The sequence below is a fragment of the Rhinolophus ferrumequinum genome, chromosome 15 (assembly GCF_004115265.2).
Source record: "Rhinolophus ferrumequinum isolate MPI-CBG mRhiFer1 chromosome 15, mRhiFer1_v1.p, whole genome shotgun sequence".
NCBI classification, from domain to species: domain Eukaryota; kingdom Metazoa; phylum Chordata; class Mammalia; order Chiroptera; family Rhinolophidae; genus Rhinolophus; species Rhinolophus ferrumequinum.
Window position 1 is genome coordinate 11,061,580 of NC_046298.1, and position 15,852 is coordinate 11,077,431.

At 41.3% G+C, this 15,852-nt stretch overlaps 1 pseudogene; it reads right to left on the bottom strand.

The window, feature by feature from the left end:
* Positions 1 to 416: 416 nt before the first annotated feature.
* Positions 417 to 15,852, bottom strand: part of LOC117034759 (Y-box-binding protein 1-like) — a 40,013-nt pseudogene continuing 24,577 nt past the window's right edge.

Here is a 15,852-nt window from a genome sequence, read left to right on the forward strand (position 1 = left end):
ATCTATCTGAACAGGTGCTTGTAGTTTGTTGACATTTTTTGAAAAAAAAAACACACCAAGTTTTAGACTTTTATTATGAATGAAAAATGAGGATCTTAAAAATCTCAACTTGACCAGGTATGAAACAATTTAAAAACCTGTAAAGATATATTGAGCAAAAACAGGCTTTAAAACCAACCAACCAACCAACCAACCAAATTTGTCATTACCAAAAAAGAGACATTTTTAGGTAAAGACAATAAAAACCCCAGGCTGCCTAGATAATGCAGATAGTTGTAGTTATGTGGTCAACAGGCAAGAAGCAAGCACTTAAGGCGTTCAGCTCTAATCTGTTCATCTCTCATTGCTGGAATTCCACGATCATTGCTTCTTGTTGGAGGACTAAATGGGATGACGGTCGAGGTGGTAAGCCGACGTTACTCAGCCCCACCCTGCTCAGCTTTGGGGGTGGACGAATTCTCAGCTGGTGGATCCGCTGCTTTTGTCTCTTTGCCATCTTCTGATGCAGGGTTTTCTGGGCGTCTGCGTTGGGAGTTGAGGTTTTGTGGGTACCGACGTTGAGTTGCCGCTGACCTTGGGTCTCCTTTGACTTTCCTTATCTTCCTCATTGCGTCCACTCTGGGCTGCCTTTGGTGAGGACGGCTCCTGCGGAAGCGTAGTCTATAGCCGCGATACATATTCCGTCTCGCTGGTCTACCGTGTTCTCCGCACCCCGGTTGTCAGCAACCTCCACCCTCTGCCTGCACAGGAGGGTTGGAATCCTGCGCTCGGCGCCCCCGAGCCTCCCCACGTCGGGCCTGGCCTTCGGGAGCACTCCCCACCCCTCTTCCTTCCCCTCACTCCCACTATTCCGGTAATTGTGCTGGTAATCGCGCGGAGGATCCCCTCCCCCCCATGACGTGGGCAGCCTCTATCACGGTTACCCGTCTGTCAGTGCAGCAGGGCCCGTAACCCTTGTGGCCTCCGCACCCTTTGCTCCTGGAAGGACATCAAACTCCACGGCCTCCATCTCCTGCACTGCGAGGTGCTTCCTGGAGTTCTTCTTCACTGTAGGTAGTCTGGTGTGCAAATCCATCTTCCCTGGAATCATTCTTGTTGATGGCACCACATCCGTGTCTTACAATGAACCATAGGACTGGTACCCACACCTTTGTGTGACGACTTGGTTCCGGCAGGTGAGGACCGCCCACACGAGCCGCCTGCTCTTTGTGCTGCCGCCCTCCATGCGGGCGTGTGGGCAGCACTCAGGGCGGGGGCAGCGGTGGCTGCTGAGTCTCCGTCTCCGTGCCCTGCTCATGGTGGTGGTGATGGTGATTCCCGGGGGTGTGACGGGAACTAGGCCGGCAGCTCAGGCCTCTCTGTGCGCAGCTTTCTGCTCTGGCGCCGCATCTGCAATGTTACTCTTAATATGATGGGAAGACATTGACTGATTAAAAAAAACAACACAAAATCTAACCTTTTATCCTGAGGTAATTGCGAATGCATATACAGTTGTAAGAAATAAGTCCGAGAGCTCCTGTGTACTCTGTACTCAGTTTCCCGCTTTGTTCACATCTTGCAATAGTGTCATGGGATATCACAACCAGCATGTCTTATGCACTGGTCTTATGCAGATTTCCCCAGTGTCACTTGTATTTACTTGTGTGTATGTGTGTGTACGAGTGTGCATGTGTGCGTGGGTATTTAGTTCTACACAATCTTGTCACCTGTGTAGAGTCACGTATCCATCACCACAGTCAAGACACAGAACCATTCCATCACCACGAGCAGGCTTTGCGTCGCCCTTTCATGGGCACATCCAGGTCCCTGTCACCTCCATCCCCAGCTCTCACCCCTGGCAGCCACTACTCTGCTCTCCGTTTCTGTAATTTTTGTCATTTCAGCAATGTTATGTGTTTGAAATTTACAGTATGTAACCTTTTGGGATTGGCTTTTTGTTGACATCAATATGTATCAATATGCATGTATCAGTAATTTGTTTCTTCATGTTGCTCAGTAATATTACACGGTATGAATGTACCACAGTTTATTTCACCATCACCCACTGAGTTGTTTCTGGTTTTTAACTATTATGAATAAAGCTGCTATGAACACTTGTATACAGGTTTATGTGTGAACTGAAGTTTTCGTTTCTCGTGGGTAAATGCCTAAGAGTGCAATTGCTGGGTCATGTGGTATTTTCATATTTAGTTTTTTAAGAAGCTGCCAAAATATTTTCCGGAGCCATTGGGTAATTTTAAGTAGGGGATGATGATCTGATTTATTATTTGTTTTTGTTGAGACCATTCTAGATGCTCTTTGGGACAGAGATTGTCAGGTTATGAAATAGACACCAGTTCTGAGGTTGAGAGAACAAGGATGATGGCTTGGACTAGGGAGGCAGTAAGGGAGACGGGGAGAAGTGGACTGGACCTCAGGCCAAGTGTGTGACTTCCCCGAGCCTTTTCTGACTCTAATCTGTGAAAGGATGAAATAACATCCCCATCATAGGATGTTAAGGGCTGCAGGTAATGGGCTTGGCTCTTACAGGAAGCCCAGAAATTAAGAGCTACCATCTTTGAGTTCAATTTCTAGTTTAATATGTGCAGGTTCCTCATTGTCTCCCTCTCTCTCTCTCTGTCTCTCTCTTTCGTTTTTTCTTTCTTTCGTTCATACTCTATGCCTCCTGAATTGCTCAGGGTTTCCTTGTTTGTTTTCTGATTAAATTGTAAAAAAAAAAAGAAAGAAAGAAAAAAAGACCAAAGCTGTGTCTTTGTTATTCATGAACAGGTGCCTGCCTTTATAAAGCTCTTTGGAGAGTGAGACTCAATACAGGATTTCTTTTTCCCCCTCTTGCTGTGCTTCCAACTGCCTGAGATACTCTCTCTGTGGCAGAATCCCATTCCCACCCCACCATAAAACTACTTACACTGATGAAAGGATTCTGCATTGCTTGGAGAATGAAACAATAAGGGCAGCTGGTTGAAGGTAGTAATCTAGTTAGTCACGCTGTGAAGGAACTCCAGTGAATGCAAAGCTGAACCTGCAGCTTGGTGCGTTGATGGCCTCAAGAGCACAGTCATTTGCTCAGCTGAGAACTAGTTCGGTTCCCTCTCATCTCTGGGTTTCTACGAGGTAATCAAGAATGTAGGAAATAGTGGATGCAGCTCATACAAGGTGCCACAGTCTTAACGTATCTTATTGTGTTTAGTCCTCTATGTAATCCAACATGGTAGTTTAGCTCTGTCTCCACTTCACATGTGCAGAGGTAAGGCTCACAGAGATCCAGTAATTTGTTGGACACTAGTTACAGCACTGGGTAGTTAGTAGAGTCAAGATTTAAATGAGTTCTATGTGCAGTGTTTGCTCTTTTTTCCCATGTACAGGCTGACAGATGTGCAATAACAGGTCTGAGGTATTTGCCTCTTTCCTATTTTCTCCAGTTCTGCTAATCAGGACTCTCCCAGTCTTGTTCATTGAAACCCAGTTCTAAACTGGCTTCACATAAAAAGGGAATTTGCAGGTTGACAATTTAAGAGATTAGCTTCAGGTAGAGCTACATCAAGATGCTCAAACAATATCATCAGAAGTGAGCTCTGTATATCCCTGGTTGCTGCAGTTCTGGTTTGGTTTCATTTGCAGGCAGGCTCTCAGCTCAGATGGTTCCAAGACATGGCCGACTGAACCTTTTCCTTTCTGAGTCTGTGGAAAAGGCTTCTTGTTTGATTGCTTTGGAAAAGTTCTGAGGCTGACTTTGGATTGATGGAGGTCTGTGCCAATCCTGAAGTAATCGCTGTGGCCAAAAAATGAAACTAAATTGATTGGTGAGATTGTGGCATAGGCCCACCTCTACATCTTGGGGATGAGTCAATCCACATAAACACAAAGTGGAAAAGAGAAAAATATTGGGTTGCTAATATCATTCAAATGGCAGATGGACATTGGGTGTGAAACAACAATGAAAGACCACTATGATACTCTATGAATACCATCTTACCGAAGCTTTTCCTTACTTTCCTCTTTCGTCCCTCCTTCTCTCCCTCTTTTCTCCTTTCCTTCTCCCTTCCTTTCTTTCTATAATGTTTACTAAATACTTTCATATAAATTATTTTCTTAGATCCTCCTTTGGCTATTACAAGATAGACAATAAGGATTTATTATTGTTATTCTCGTTTTATAGAGTAGGACCTCGAGACCCAGAGGATGAAATGACTCCGTTTTCTCTACAAGAATTTGTTCATGAAGAAAAAATAGTCAGAACTGGCAAGGTTCAGTGATATCTATGTCTAAACAAGAGAGGGATGATCATTTGTGCCCGTGAGAAATCAAACCTGGGACCTTGACCTCATTAGCTTTGAGCTACTCGCTCTTTAGACATAAGAGGCAGGGAATGGTGAGAGAGAATTAATGCACATCCCGAATGTCTACTGTGTCACTAGACTGAGAAGGCCCAGGGGCATCTATGGTTCATTCTGTGACTCCAATATGAGCTATGTGTCATTAGAGAGGATTTAGAAAGAAACACACTCTATGTAGCTAGAAGCAAAGCCTCTTCTTTACTCATTGTCAACGGGTGTTTAATGTTGAGGGAATTGACGCTTAGTCCAAAGAAGCTATAAATGTGTTTGAGGCATAGTAGAATGGGGTCTATGGTTCTTCTGAAAGGGTGATAAATCACAGGCACCATTAGCCTGGCTGTCCTTGACCAAAAGGTGTGTCACATTGAGCTTAGGAAATGAACCACCGTTGCCTCGTGTGGTTATGAATTTGGGGTGTAACAGGCTTCATCTACAGTTTTTCAAAAGTATTTTTTATGTTTCAACCACAGTTGACATACAATATTATGTTAGTTTCAGGTGTACAACATAGTGATTAGGCATTTATAAAACTTGTGACGTGATCTCCCCAATAAGTCTGGGACCCATCTGACACCGTACATAGTTACTGCAATATTATGGACTATGCTCCCTAGGCTCTAATTTATATCCCCAGGACTGTTTTTAAAACTGTCAATTTGTACTTAATCTCTTCACCTTTCTCACCCTTCTCCCAGACCCCTCCCATCTGGCCGTCAGTTTGTTCTCTGTATCCATGACTCATCTACAGCTTTAAGAGATGTCTCTCTCTGAGGCCCGTGCTATCAAAAATGTGAAAAAAAATGAATATTAACTAGGAATATTAACTGGTTTTCCTCCCTTTTTTTTATTAAAGTTAATCTAACAAAAGGAGGCAGTATACTTCTTTTGAACAATTATTTACGTAAGGCATATTTCACAAATATTGGATGCTTCGTGTGTCAAGTACTTGGGTTACAATGAACACATGTGGTCCCGCCCTCAGAAATCTTCCAGTCTAGATTGGAGTGGGTAGGAACATAGTACAGGAAGGTAGGCAGACATGAGATTGAATCTCAATTCATCCGCGCAAGTTCTATCATGTCTCTGGCCTTGGTTTCCTTATAAATGGGTAAATATTACCTCTTATGTGTGTAGAAATAAAGCTCAAGGACAATTTTTCTAGAGTGCCTATCACGTGGCAAAAATTAGGATGTCAGATATCTTAGCACTTTTCCTGTTTTCTACCACTCTGTCTTGACAACTTACCTTTCTCTCCTTCTTCCCTTCCAACTGATCAAGAACCTACGCTCTCAGTTGGAAGGGGCCACTCTGCCCAGATTTTCCTATATTCTCCTCCTATTAAGACTCATCGAGAGAGCGGAGGATGCTGGGATGGAGCACAGACATGCCCTTCTTAGAGGAAATAAATAGTTTCCCTCAAAGGAGAACGATCAATTGAAATTGCGCATCAATGCATATACTGTTTAAATCCAGGAGAAACCTTTACACTCATCTAGCTCGGATATAATCAGAATCATCGTGAGGACCTGTTTAAAATACACACACAAACTCCAGTGCAGTAAATCTCAGTTGGGCTTTTCTGTTTTAAAAACGTTCACCACTTTGGTACATTCATACAGTGGATTCAGTACTAAAGAGAAACAAGCTATCAAGTCATGACAAGACATGGAGGAAACTTAAGTGCATATTAGTAAGTGAGAGCCAATCTGAAAAGGCTACATTCTACGTGATTCTGACTATATGACATCCTGGGAAAGGCAAAACTATGGAGACGATAAAAAAAAAAAATCAGTGGTTGGTCGGGGTGGCGGTGTGTCAGGGAGAGGGGTGAATAGGCAGATCATGGAGCATTTCAGGGCAGTGAAAGGGTTCTATATGATATTATAATGTTGGATACATGTCCAACAATGTTGGGTACATCGCCCAAACCCATAGAGTGTGCAACACACACAGTGAAATGATCCCTGATGTAAACTGTGGACATCGATTGATAAAAATGTGTCAATGTTGGTTCATTAAATGTAACCAACCGGTGTTGCTGTTGATGGTGGGGGAGGCTTAGTGTGCCTGTCTGGAGTGGGTATTCGGGAAACTCTGTCCTTACCTTCATGATGGCTGTCAACCTAAAACTACTCTAAAAATAGTCTATTAATGAAAAGAAAAAGTTCACCAGACCATGATGATCCGGACCATATTTGAGACCAACTGAACTGACCCCAGGCCATCATTTTACAGATGCGAAATAGAGAAACAGAGGAAGAGAGAGGAGATGCAACACACGGGGAGTTAGTGTCAGAGGCAGCACTAGAATTTAAGCCTTTTGCTCCTTCTTCAGTGCCCTTCGTCTATTCCCCACCCTATGCTGATGGAGCCTTGCAATGAACCCCAGTGGTCCTGTGTTTTGGATGAGCAATGAATGTGGCTCCGCTTTATAGTTGCCTAACTGTCTTGGGAGCTAGGGGAGGAGTGAAACCGATCCCTACCCTGTTAACTGCACCATCCATTGCTTCTGGCACCAGATTAGTGGGACAAAAATGATCTTGAGATTGTGGAGACTATTCAGATGACCTGGCAAGACTAGAATTTTTGCCTCAGTTTTCTGAAGGGCAGTTGGCATATTATTTTACCTCCTCATCTCATCCACATTTGCAACATGCTGTGTCCTTTTCTACTCCACAAAGTTGCTAGGAAGATGAAGGTGATCCCTGTCCTCAAAAGGGCTCAGCAGTTCCTGCACCTGAACTCTATGCCCAGTACCTTGAAGGTACCTTCGGACCTAATCTCAGTCACCGCAACGTCCTTCCACAGTAATTGCTCACTTAACCTTACATAGGAAACTCCTGAGGGTCAGAGAAATAAATTAGTGCACACGGCGTAAGGTTGCAGAGACAGTAGGTGGCAGAGCTCAGACTCGAACCCACGTCTTTCTGACTCCAAAGCCCATGACCTTTTCTCTGAAGCAGGTCGCCAAAGGATTGTAAGCATAAAAGGTGTTACTGCTGCTCTTTCTTGGGCTCTTGGGGGTAGATCCTGCGGAAGAGGAAAGCTGTCCTTTTCTCAGCATATCTGAAAGGACTACACGGTGGTCCACTGCAGGTTCTTTGTACTTCTCAAAATTCGTAACAAGAACAAGTTTGCCTAGAGTCCATTTGGTAATTTATTTCAGGAGGTCTGGCGCTGGCAGCTCAAGGGAAGCATATCAAGCAGGAAATGAGGCCCTGGGACCGAATAAACAGCTGAAGACAGAGTGGTGGATGGCTTTAGACAGGGGAGAGGTGACTTGGCATCAAATCGGCCAGCACAGCTCCTTTCATATCTGTTCATTTGGATAATTATTACATGTATTGCCTTTTCATTTAGAATTTTTCCCCCGTTTGGCACAGAAGGGGGATATTTATGTCATGGTAGGATTTTAAAGCTGAGAGTCAGGTTTGGGGTCTCTAAATGCTACTCCAGTATTAACATCACAAAATACATTATATTTCAAAGTACGTGCAAGAAAGGCAAAGCATAGCAGACCCAGAGTAGAGAGTAAAGAAAGGGCTTGGGAGATATTTGCTGTCCAGTACCATTCCCTAGTTCACTGAGTGCTTATGGTGGGCCAGAAAGACATTGACAGGAGGGAAATAGCTGGGTCATGGAGGGCTGGCAGCTCCTTGTGGAGACGTGATTAATATTGCACCATCACAGTGCAATTTAGAAATTAGGATTCGTCAGCAATGGAGTTTGGAGTCAGAATGGCCAGTGTCTGAATTCCAGCTCTCCCATCCACCGGCTTTGCCACTTTAGGGAGTTGCAGTTTCCACAGAGAGAAAACTGGGGCATGATGAGGATTCCCTGGAGCATGTCGAGTATTTAACTGCTGGGCACCTGGATGCTGCTCAGAAGATGCTAGTTCCTTTTCTCCTCAGTTGCAATGTTCAGGCTGATTTAGATGGTTAACGAGGAGGATGTGGAGGTCTTGGCTGCTTCTGTCCTTGTATCTCCTCTTAGACCTCTTACTCGGCAGAGAGATACATGGGACAAACAACTGAGGAGAGGAGAAATGAAATTTGTAGTCAGGCAGAGCGATCAAGAGCAGAGAAAGGAGAAATTAAATTATTTAGGTATGTGTGATGGGAGGTGGGAACAAATGGAGAGCTGGGAGAGCTGAGAGGGTAAAGTGGAGTATGAGGCAGGGAAGGATAAAATGTAGGAGGTTTACTGGGGCCATATTTTATAGGATCTAGTGTAATTTTCTTGGATGGGAATCAAAGAGCCACACCCAGAATGGGAAAAAAGGGCCTGTCCTTATACTGCAGTTTGAGTTGTGGTATTTTCTGTTATTTGACCATTATCCTAGAAGAGGGAACTTAAATACCTCTGCCCATGTTCACAGTTTAAGACCTGAGCCTTCTCCAAATATTCTTCTGTTTACCTACCATGTTTCCCTGAAAATAAGACCTAGCTGGACCATCAGCTCTAGTGTGTGTTTTGGAGCAAAAATTAATATAAGACCCAGTCTTATTTTACTATAATATAAGACCAGGTCTGTATAATATATATAATATAATATAATATAATACCGGGTATAATATAATGTAACATAATATCATATAATATAATGTCATATGACATAATACCGGGCCTTATATTAATTTTTTGCTCCAAAAGATGCATTAGAGCTGATGGTCTGGCTAGGTATGATTTTCAGGGAAACAGGGTAATTCCAGGGTATTGTTGCTTTTCCCCTGTCTCATCCTATGTCTTTACCTAGAAGAGGAAACTGCTTTCTCTTCTCTAGTTTCGTCATTTCCCCTTCCTGGATATAGCCTGATACCCACCCGTGGATTCCATCTATTCCAGCTGCCCCCAGGTAATCCCTCAGATGAGGGAGCCCTGTTTTCTGGAACCAACCAAGCCTTGGTTCACTTGACGGAGAGCCCTTGCTAAAATTAACAGCTCCTTGTAAAAGGGAATCTGAAAGACTTTTGTCTTTTCCAGCCAAAGAATTTTAATATGATCATTGAACTTTACAATCAAATCAAACTCAAAGGGCCGCAGCTTGTTTCCAGCAGTAATATGTTTGAAAAAGCGTATTAAATTACAGATTTGTTTTTGTCTCTTTATCCAAGGATCAGTGCAGAAGAAAACACTCTAGTGTAGAGAAATAAAATAAAATAATTAAAAAGTTGCAGAAAGTGAAACCACTAAGATAAAATCAAGCCAGTCCATTGGAGATAATGGTTATCTGTTCGTAGTAAACCTGAAGTGAGGCCAGCTCATGACTTGTGATAACTACTCCACTGAAAGGAAGTAAGTTAGATGCAGACAAAGCCAGGAGAGGATTACAAACATGCAGGATTACAAAGGGAGGGTGGGGGCAGCATTTTCTCTTTACCGGATAATTGAAGTAATGCTTTATATTAACAGTATGAGTTTAACGTAGCTAAAGAATCACTGAAGGCCTAATATGTGCCAAATTCTTTTACATATATAATCTCATTTAAGTCTCATGACAACCGTGTAAAATGAGATGAGCAGTCCCATTTTTGATGGGAGAGTAGGACTCAGTTATGTAACTTGCCCAAGTCTTTTTAGCAAGGAAGTAGTGGAGTTGAGATAAAAGCTCAGGTGTGTCTGACTTTAAAGTTTTGTTCTCTGTACGCCCCACGAACTGCTAAGTAATGTTGTACCATTGAGATCTAAAAGACTATTACAAATACTAGATATGGCTGGGCCAGTAAGGAAGAGAGCTACTAGAGGGTAAGGGGGTTGGGGGCTGGTAGAAGAAGGAAAAGGGGGTCAAATATATAGTGATAGAAGGAGAACTGACTGGGCGGTGAGCACACAATGTGATATATAGGTGATGTATTATAGAGTTATACATTTGAGCCCTATATAATTTTACTAACCAGTGTCACCCCAATAAATTTAATAAAGATTAAAAAATAAGAAGTATGTAGATAGAAGTTGGGAAGCCAAGGTCATAAATTTATTTTATTTTTATTCTTTCTTCCTTTTAAAAAACGATTCCTTGCAACTTGTTAAAAGGCTTATTCTTAGTCACCAACAGATTCTGGGTGAGGAGCCCTGTTGATATGAAACCTTGACCACATTGGCAGGGCTGTCTCAAGACACATTACAGCATGTCTTGCCCAGAAGTCTGTGTAACTTGTTTAGTGCCATAAGAAAAAGCCAGAGTTAAGCTATGATGGATAAGACAATCAGTTTTATGACAGATGCCTTTAAACTGTACTTAGGTATAAAAGTTACTTTTAAAACTTGGTCTAACTTGGTTATTAGAAATGCTTACAATTCTGGCTAATCTCTTTGTAAATTTTCCCCAACTTAATCTGAATTTACATTATCTTAATAAGTAAAAGAATTTTAAAAAGGTGGGGTTATATGCCTTCACCTACATATCCCTCTTCAAAATACATTATAGCCATTTGTTTACATTTCCAACTTTCCTCTACATTGTGAGATGTTCAGTGCTTTGAATGGTGCATATTCATCTTTGTAAACTTAGCACCGTGCTCAGTTCATAAGTGTTTGCTCATTGAGCAATTTCTGTGTACTAAACAATGTTTTATATTGGTGAATAGTGTTTGTTCAATGAATAATTGGATGGATGGATGGTTGGCTATATTCTGGATTTTCTTGATTTTCTATATTTTGGAGCACTAAACAATTATTTCACCAGCACAAAATCCATCACACAATTATTTTCCTGGTGGCAACTTTCTAAGCTGCAGAAAATAATTGAGATGGAACCTCAGTAGGAATAACTTGATACATCATCATAGCACGGTAACATCTTATTTCTACTTCCTGTTTTTTTTTTTAAGTTTTCAGTCTTTATGGATTAAATGAGATCTACTGATTTAGTCATCGTATATCAAGAGTCTGTAATAGTTTTTTCAGTATGCATTTCTATTTGTATACAAAGACTAATTTACTCAGTGCACAAAGTATTTCTTTTTCTTGCAGACAATCGTGTGACAGTAATTCCGAATATCTTCATTGTTAGAGATTATTTTCTTTGACCACAAGATTCCCCAGTTTTTCTCACTCTCTTCCTTGTACCCCGAACACACTCATAATATTCTCAGACCATCAATCTTCTTTACGTTTACATCATTTCTCTACCTTTTAGCTCAACCTAAACCACTTTTATCTCAATATTTCCTCATCTGTTTGTTCATGTTTCCTGTTCTGCCAAACTTTAGCCCTTGGGTGACTTATTCTTTTCCCATGTTGAAAAATAATATTTCTTCACCAATTCTCTTAACAGTACGTTTGAGTAGATCCCATGTTCCAGGAATTGTGCCTTGGAGATAGAGGGTTTAACATGATTTGAGTCCTTCTCTTTAATATACTCACAGTGAACTACAGAGATGCTCAAGTGAACGTAAATGGACTTCCTGAAAGTATATGCAAAACATTGGGTATTTGAACACCAATTTTTTTCTGGGTGGAAGGTCCTGATGTTTTGTAGAGTTTTCTAATGAATGCTATAGGCAAAGAAATACACAATTAAATTTTAGTGTGGTAAATATGAAAGGGGTAAGAATGGGAAGCCAGTGAGGGATGCTTTGGTAGGATCAGAGAAGGCTCATTCTTACAACTTTGCTGATTGAATTCACCAGAAATCACCTGCAGGCTCGTCTCAGCTGTGCCCTCGATGACTCTCAGCAATCCTTCCATTTTCCTGCTGACCCTTGGTCATGCTCCCGTGTTCCTGCTATCTCCTCAAATCATTGTTTCTGTTCACTTCTTACTTTACTCATCTTTTTGAAAGAGTTCCTGCCAAGTCCAGATAGTTTGTAGAAAAATTCAAAGGACCTGTGTTGAAGAATGTGAAATAGGAGCTGCTTGCAACTAACACTGTCGGCAGGTTATATTAGGTAATTCTAAAGGGGAAAAAGCTTCCAAAGTAAACAAGTAAACTGGAAAGAAAGAGGTAACACCATTTACAGGCTAATACTTTGCATGCTACAGTTTCTGCATTATAGAATTTCTACTTGACTATCTCTAGGGAATCTACAACCTGCTGAAAATGGCTATTTGTGAGTCATGGTGGGGAGTCTCGGAGTCCGGAAGCTAACTATACTACCTTATTTATTCTTCACACTTCTGAACACGTGCCTGGATTATGCACCTTGTCCAAAGTCATACAGCTAGTCGTCAGCTATTGGCAGAATGGGGGGGGGGTGGTTCTTCTGTGGCCAAGGCTGCAGGGGTCCACAGAAGTGACAAGGGCTACTGGGGTCTCCTGCTCTCTATTTCCTCCATGGGAGGAAGAGGTATGCTAGACTGGGGACGGGGTGACATAGGTAAAAGTCTTCCCATGCGTTTTCCTGTGCCAACCGGGTTTATGTGCTGCCACTTGTTGCAGTTTCTTCATTTTGCCCTCTGGAGCTCTCCCAGAGCTATTTTCATTGGTAGGTAGTTGTCTAATCATTGTTTTTATGTGTGTATGTGATGGGGTGGGGGGCAAGCGTTGAAACCTCCTACGTTGGTCTCTTGCTCGGTTATTCCTTAAACTGCCTTTAAGACAACAGAGAAGTTATCCTTTCCCCAAATCAGAGCCAATATCACAATGGCTTATTTGCAGGTTGTTAATTTGGGAACGTGACCCTGGGGAGCGGGTGTGAGGGACCCCGGTAATGGAACAGGGAGGGAAAGGAGGACGCGTAACCAAGTTGACCAAGGATACTGGACTACTGGTTCTTTGGGACCTTTGAAAACCTTAATGAGTGTCTCAAAACTCAGAACTCTCTGGGAGATCAGGGTGTGGGAAGGGCGTGTTTCAGGTGTCTCTTGCATAAGTGTCAAGCATAGCATGAGAGAGACCTGGAGAAGGAGGAAGAATGTGCGGGCAGTTTGCATCTGCATGAATCCATTCACATTCTGAGTGGATGGGAAAAGAGATGAGGCTGATATGATTTGAAGCAGTGCATAAGAGACGTTCAGTACAGAGGCAAACGAAGAACAACAACAAGCTGCTTACATCATAGGAGAAGTGAGTAGAACTTAGGGCGCCCTTTGGTGTCGCTCACAGTGGGTCACCTTTAGGACTGCACCACGTTCTCGGGCACTGTGCTGAGGTGTGTGTGTTGCAGGCATTGACTCTCTTCTCTCCAGAAGTTCTAAGTCTGTGCAGGCACAGGGCTGCATCCTCCAAGAGGCTCTGCTCCTCAGAAAGCAGCGGTAAGCTGTGGCCTTCAGGACAGCTGATTCTTTGGAGGTCCATTATTAAGTCTTTGTCACTTGGGTCTTTGCTTTTCCCTTACACACGTTCTGTGCTTTTTCCCTCTTGTGAAACCTAATTGACAAATGAAATCTTATGCAGAATTCTAATATGTCAAACCCCAAATAAAGTCTCCCTGCTTGAGGCAGGTAATTTCTTAGAGCACTGAATGCTGGAGAATGGAGAGCAGAGCATATGGGGACCCTCATCTGTCTTTTTTGGATGTCCCTGGGATATTTTAAAAATCGACTAAGAATCCATTGAGAAGTTAGAAAATTCTTGCCTTGGGGCATGAGTGAAGGACTCTGACAATCGGAGCTTTTACCACATTTAAAGGCAATCCCCCCACATGTGAGCTCTGCGAATGCAGCACCATTGTTGTGTTCCCCTGTGTATTTCGAAAACTTCTGAGAGTGTTTGGCACATGCCACATCTCAGTATTTGTTAAATGAATGACTGCTGTCTTCAAGATGCTGTGCTGCTATTGGTGTTTCAGTCAGTTGGGAAAAGCTGGTTTTGACTCAGTACTGTTGCTCTTAGTCCCTCTGTCACTCCCGGCATTTGTGAAATGGATGGTCCTGATTAGAACACCAGTCTATTAGGCTCAACATAGAGCAGTACAAACTGACTTTGGAGAAGCAAACCCATGACGTCAGTCTACTGAGAAATATCCTTTCATCGAGAGTTAATCAAACATAGGCATCATATGGCCTGGGGAGGAATAGGATCCGTGAAACATGGAATCTGGAAAAAAAAAAAAGACACGTGTGGGGGAAAAATTGGTGAAATCCTTCGGAGAAAAATTAGATGTATTTAGTACAGATATAATACTGGGATTTTTTGACTCCCATATAAAGAAAAATAAATAAATAAAACACTATATTAAAACCATGGTAAGGCACTGGAAGTTCTATTTGAAAACCTTGAGTGGTCTTATGACACTGAAAGTACTCCTGTAGTCATCCAAAAGAAGTATTTTTCTTGCTTATTAAATGAATACTTTTACATTACGTATTGTCATATAGAAAACATATTCTCTGTTGATGATGTTAGCAATAATATAATTAGATATAGTGACAATCTTTGAATTGCTACCAAACTTCTGCCTAGAGAGATGATTGATTTAATGAGGATGGCAAATGGCAGCAATGCTAGTGATGGTGGATTTACCGTAACGTGGCTTGTGATTTGCTTTTCATATCCAAAGGGAAAAATTACCTTTGTATACTATAAAGACCATGAAGATCAATTTGTAATTGGAAATCTTTGCCATTGAACATGCCTATATTGTACTGTGTCTTTTTTGGGAAAATGGTTTCTACGTTGGTATGTTTTAACAACAGAATGGTTCAGGCAGGATCTATCAATAGAACAGCATAATCTGGATAAAGTCTCTTGTGGAATCAAACTTATTCTCTCATTTTACCTTACACCTATGCTGTTTTTTAAAAAATACAGTTTATTTTTAAATTATAAATACTTGCTCATTGTAAGAAGTAAAAGAAAAGCATAATTCTAAACACTTGAGGACAATCACTGTTTTCATATTTCTAAACTTAAATTTGTATTGATTATACAAGTTAAACATGTTTAGAGAAGAAATTTGGAAAATTCAGACATACAAAACAATAAGAAAATGGAACCACAATTCCAGCAATAAGAGATGAGTACTTTTAACATGTTGACCTCAGTACTTACCTAGATTACAGATTTGTATACAGATATTTAAGCTATACATTTTATTTTTAACAAAAGGAACCATTGAGTTATAATTGTTATGCCACTTATTACTTCATGTTCATATTTATAGAAAATACAATTCTTTTATAACAGCACTTTTACAGAATCTACAGAATTCTATCACCCTATTATTTATTTTACCAGTCTCTTATTATTGACATTTTATGTACAAATCTCTGAAAAATTTCTTTACTAAGTCTTTATACTCTACCCTTAGTCATTATAATTTTTGGATAAATGCCTACAAGTAAAATTCCTGTGCAGGAAAGTGGAACAGTTTTCTTTCTCACTGAGAGTATATGATTGTCACATATACTACATATCATTTTGGTTGGACCTTGTATATAGTTACATAAATATTTGTTTAATGTTCTGGTCAAAAAGGGGAATCTCATTGTGTTAAAGTAATTTGGTTGAAAGGAACAGATATTGACTTACCTTACTTTATATAATGAGGATTTTGCGTGAAAGCTGCTTTTAACCAGACCATTTGTGAGACCATGGATGAAACTGGAGGATGTTATGCTAAGTGAAATAAGC